This window comes from Mus caroli, chromosome 16 (assembly GCF_900094665.2).
Source record: "Mus caroli chromosome 16, CAROLI_EIJ_v1.1, whole genome shotgun sequence".
NCBI classification, from domain to species: Eukaryota; Metazoa; Chordata; class Mammalia; order Rodentia; family Muridae; genus Mus; species Mus caroli.
This window is the reverse complement of record NC_034585.1, coordinates 47,418,929-47,424,928: the sequence shown is the minus strand read 5'-3', so window position 1 is coordinate 47,424,928 and position 6,000 is coordinate 47,418,929. Positions and strand designations below refer to the sequence as shown.

The following is a 6,000-nucleotide window of genomic DNA, read 5'->3' as shown; positions in this document are numbered from 1 at the left end:
AAAGGCTTTGTTTACATTTATTGGAATAAAATACAAAATTTCACCATCAATCTTACATAGGTGTATGTAGTGTGTATAGTAGGGAGGCATGTCTGGTATTCTGGGTTCACAAATATGTGCATACAGTGTGTAGAGGCCAGATGTCGACTTTAGGTGAACCGTAACGCAACTTCTGTCATCAGTTCCTATCACATATGTATATTTTATGGAGTTTTATCTTCAAATGTAAGTTCTCATTTATCTATAGAATAGCTCAAGAGAACAATCCATAAATGTGTAATACCACATCCCATGCTCAGTTCTGTAAGTAATGCTAAGCAATTTTCTGGAGTGGTTATACCAATTTGTATCCCCATCAGGAATGTATGAATGACCCAGTTTCCTTCTCTCACCCTCATGTGATCTTATTTTTCATTTAGCTGCTCTGCTCAGCATATGATCGAATGTATGGTAGTCTTGAACTCCATTTTCATAATGGATAATAATACTGAATTTAATCTCATGTAAAATTATTTTTATGTGCCCATTTGCTGTATGTGTACGCTCACTGGTTTAATATATTGTCCTCGGATAAAGGAAGTATCAGATAGTTAGCTGATAAGAACAGTGCTACACCTGATTGTAGCCAGAAGGCTGAGAAACCATCCTACTTTATATATTTAGCCAGGGCTTCCCACTTGAGTCCAGAGCTCACTAGCTCAGCTGACTTAGTTACCTCTTTCATATCTCTTCCTGAGAGAGTATAGTATTACAGTCAGGCTGATATTCCTGTCCAATGTTTATATGGATTTGGGGATCCAATCCCCAGACTTCACGTTTGCACAATAAGTGCTCTATCTACTGAGCCATCTTCCCAGCTCCATCTTTGATCTTTTAATGCAGTAGATTACACTTGCATGGTTATGAAGCCAATGACATACTGATCAATGGTGCAGAACAGAGTACTCTTCAAAATTTATAAAATATAGTATTTATAATATAGATAACCAAGGAATGCATGAGAGGGGTGTCAGTAGTTCCAGAATAAATCAGCCATTTTTTTCATTTATATAGGAATGGCAAGGCCTTTATTACTTTACAAAAGCATGTAGAAATAAGAGTTCTAGGAAATCTTATTCCAAAGGGTAAAAAATTCATGCCAACTAGAACACAGCTTCCATGTATGTATGCATGCATGTGTGCATTCATGGTGTGTGTGTGTGCGTGCATGTGTTTCATTGGATCTGGCTTTTACTAGTGTCATTCCATCTATTTTGCATCTATGTTCACATCCGACATTGGACAGTGAGTTCTCTCCACTGTACAAACGGTTTCAGCTTTTAACTGCTGCTTAACCATGTACTTTCAAACACAGGGGCTTAAAGCAACAAGCTATTTCACCATGCTTCCCGGTTTTGTGAGTTGGGCTTTTGATTAGCGTTGCCCTGGGAAAGTTTTCAGTTCTGTGTGGCATTAACTCAGATCACGAAGTAGCATTCAGCTAGTGAATGAACTGGGCTGCATTCCAAGACAAATTCAATCAAATGTGTCTTGGCGGGAAGGCTGGAATGCTAGGCTCATTGGGGCCCCTCGTCTCAATAAAGTCCCAGGACTTTGCAACATGCACTACACAAAGGGAAGTACTATTTCTCACATAGTAACTCCAGCATCTAAGAAGCCAATGCATCCCCACCTTCCTTTTAAAAGCTGGTTTCAGTACTGTCATGGCACCACTGCCATCCCACTTAATGGTTTAAAAAAAAAAACTTGGCAATGAAAACTGTACAGGAAAAGAAATTCATCTCTTCTTTGAAATAATATTAAGCAATTCACATCTACATGTTAATTTACCATAACATCTATCTATGTTTTTATTTTCAGGATCAAACTACCAGAATAACATGAGTTTGAATTATTTTTTGTTCTCAAGAAAACATTTTGAATGGTTTTACTATCCTCCTTCTTAAGTTCTTGGTAGAGAGGTTCCTTGTAAAACTCTCAGTATCTAGAGTCTTCTTTGAGAAGATAATGTTTACAAGACTATCCTGGCTTTCTATTTCTTTCTGAGTTAATTTTTGTAAGTCACTTTCCCAATGAATCATTCACTATGTCTATATTTCCAATATCTAGGCACAAAATTATTGATTGCTATTCTTTTTTTTTACAGACTCCAATAGTTATGTCAATTTTATTATTAAAACACATATTGTTATTTATCAGTGAAGCTAAAATTCTTTGACTTTCTTAGGATTTCAGAAACTAACATGGTTAATCATTTCTATTGGATGTTTGAGCTTTTGTTCTCCCATTTTCTGTTTTCATCTTTTTTATTTCCTTCTCTTCATCTTATGTTTCTCTCTTTCTCTCTCTCTCTCTCTCTCTCTCTCTCTCTCTCTCTCTCTCTCTCTCTCTTCATTCGATCCATAACTTATCCCTGTAGTGTGTAGTTTTGGCTAAACTGCTTTAAAGTACCAGCCTCACCCAGGCACCCAGGTTGCTTGAGATTCTCAGATGAAATGCATGCACATGCATGTGCACACGCACGTGCGCACAAACACACACACACACACACATACACACACACGCTAGCTTACCTTTAATATGCTTTAGCTCAATGGCAGGGCTCTTCTAAGCCTCTCTCAACTATCACATCTTCTTTTCACTCCTAGCTCAGTACCCTAAATCTGTCCTCATCTTTCCTTGCTCAGGTTACCTTCTCCTTCTTTGTTTAGCCCCCAAATTTGCCCTCAGCTTAATTATACTTCTTTTTTGTTCTTTTTTATTAGATATTTTCTTTATTTACATTTCAAATGTTATCCCCTTTCCTAGTTTCCCCTCTGAAACTCCCTTATCCTCTTCTCCCTCCCCCTGTTCCCCAACCCACCTACTCTTGATTCCTGGCCCTGGCAATCCCAGTTGGGGACATGGCCAATGGTCACTCCACCCTCGATCTCACATGGCTGGTGGTTCCTTCTCCCTCTGAAGCCTGACAAAAGCCTTTCTATCCTCCCTTGCATCTGCTAGCTTTCCTGCAGAGAAAGCTGGAAGTCCTGCCTATTCTGCCCAGCTCATTGGCCACTAGCATTTTTATTGATCGATCAATAACCGTTTGGGGAACAGGACCATCAGTGTTCACATGCAGATTCCCAACCAAAACATCAGAACCTATCCCCATTCTTTTTTTTTTTTTGAACAGGGTCTCACTGTATAGCCCTGGCTAGCCTTGAACTCCTGCCTCTGCCTCCTACGTATTAGGATTAAAATCACATATCACTACCTCTTGCCCTTTTTATATTCTGAACACACTTTTGGATCATATGTTGTAAGTTCCCACTCTATTCTCTTGAGAATAATGCTGTTGATTTTAAAGTGCTTCATTATATTAATATTTTCTTCTCTGTTTTGTGCCTTCATATTTATAGACAATATTGTATATTATTTTATTTTTAAAGCACTCTGATATTCCATCACCTGGGATTACTACTAAAAGGTAACAGATAGTGATCACGTATTAGGTTTTTTATTCATAATTATCCATCTGACCAGAAATATTTATTGAAAGATCTTTGTTTTCACTGATCTATACTTCTTTCTTTACGATAAATTGAATAGACTCATATGTAGAGTTGTGTGTATTTTTTTGCATGGATCTACTAGTCCATTCTTGTGACAACATTACATTATGGTAATAATTATAACTTTATAAAAAACTTGATAACAGGTATAGTAAGTTTTCTTCTGCTAAGACAGTTGATTACTCTTAGCCCTTAGCTTCTTGGGCCACTGCATCAATTTTCTAATGATCCTGTCAATATATAGAGTCAGGCTACTACATGAAAATGATGCTCAATCTCGTGGATCAGATTAGGAAACTGACATTTAGAAAAATTAATTCTCACCATTGCATACACTAGCAAGCGTTTGCTGAAAGGACCCTGATATAGCTGTCTCTTGTGAGACTAGGCCGGGGCCTAGCAAACATAGAAGTGGATACTCACAGTCAGCTATTGGATGGATCACAGGGCCCCCAATGGAGGAGTTAGAGAAAGTATCCAAGGAGCTAAAGAGATCTGCAACCCTGTAGGTGCAACAACANTATGAANTAACCAGTACCCCNGAGCTCTTGACTCTAGCTGCATATGTATCAAAAGATGGCCTAGTCGGCCATCACTAGAAAGAGAGGCCCATTGGACTTGCAAACTTTATATGCCCCAGTACAGGGGAACGCCAGGGTCAAAAAAATGGGAATGGGTAGGTAGGGAAGTGGGGGGGAGGGTATGGGGGACTTTTGGGATAGCATTGGAAATGTAATTGAGGAAAATACATAATAAAAAATATTTAAAAAAAAAGAAAAATTAATTCTTTCAATATGTGAATATAGTACCTGCATGTCTTAAACCAGGAAAAAGGAAGCTGGCTTCTTCTCTTCTCCACCTTTTCTCCTTCTTTCCTTCACACCCAATTTCTAAAAATACCTACCTCTTTAAAGTTGACCCTTCGGTATCCAACTAACTAATCATCAAAAGGAAGAAACACAGAGCCACGAGATCTAAGGGAGGCAAGTGTCCCAGTGTCAATATTCTACACTGAAAACCCCAGAGTTCTCCATACATTTAGAACACGGTAGAAAAAGAAATAAAAGACTTTTGTGGCCTGAAAAAAAGGGGAAGTAAGCATGCCACAGAGTGAGACAGCTTTATTAAGCTTTAACTAAAACTGGAGATTGCAATTACTGTTTACAGACGGTGTCTCCATCAAGATATTCACTACTTAACTTCCCTCTAGCAACCATGGTGTAAATCCACCCGGTGTGTTCCTTCCTAGAGACTAGCTGCTGCTGTGTGCGCCATCGAGAAGTTAGAGAGACCTAGGGAGCCTCTGGAACCCTAAAACCAAGCCAGTCATCGGCTTTATCACTCTCTGGCCTGTTTTTTTTCTCTCTCTCTTCTTGTAATCTGGACATTTTCCTCAAGTCTGCTGCCTATCTTTTACTACTATCATTATAATTATTATTATTATTATTATTATTATTATTATTATTTATTATTTTCAATCCCCCCATTGACTTTTGCTTTCTTTATGATTTGTATTCTTCCTCTACTCTTCTGGACTTATTTACTGACCTTTAAAGACAGAGACTTGGTTTATTTTTTATTAATCTTTCTCCTTTCCTAATAAATGTATTTGAAACTTAAAAGTCCTCTTGATGTGGCTTCATCTGTGTAGCTCAAGTTTTCATGGTTATTCCTACTTTGAGGACTTGGGCCTTACAACTCTTTTTCTGGATTTTTGGGAGCATGTCCCCAGTTGCACTTTGGCGGCTTTGTTGAGGCATGCCTTGGGTGATGCTGCTTTCCCTTATCATGCTTCAGTGTCACAGAGAGCTTGGGAACTATGGTTTGATGTCTCTAATCCAGTTTTCAAATTGTAAACTTCACCGTAAAGATTTTTCTGGCTCATTTTACTTCCACTCTCTTCTCCAGAGATTGTAACCATATAGGTGTTAGGTGTGTCTCTTACCATGCCATAGTTGTTCAGTCTATCTTCCATCTTTAAGTGGAATCTTTAGACTATTTTCTGATTAGTTAATCCCCTCGTCTGCTGAGCCTACACTGAGGACAAAGTCACCACTGAGTTTTCTATTCCAGATTATTGTTCTGGGATCTCTGTTGAAATATGCTAAGCATAGCATAGTTACTCGAGCGGATGCTTGTTTCACTCCTTATTTCCGGATCACCTGTGGGGCTCTTCCTTCATGTGCTCTTTTCTTTTGGATTCTGACATCATCTCATTTACTTCATATGCTTTTTAACTGAGTGACAGATATTATGTACAAAATATTTTCTAACTTAAGCTCAGCCTCCTGTGATCCTAGAATGTAATTTCTATCATTTTGGCAAACACTTGGAGGCCCTCAAGCCGGGATCACCTCCAGTACTTCAAGGTTGTTTTAGTCCTGAAAGTGCTGGCTTAGTTTCCAGTTATTTTCCCTACTCCTGAAGTCAGCCATGTTGGGGAGCC

General features: G+C 38.6%; 1 pseudogene; it reads right to left on the bottom strand.

Moving 5' to 3' along the window:
• Window positions 1-533: 533 nt before the first annotated feature.
• Window positions 534-645, bottom strand: LOC115029664 (annotated as a pseudogene).
• Window positions 646-6,000: the final 5,355 nt, after the last annotated feature.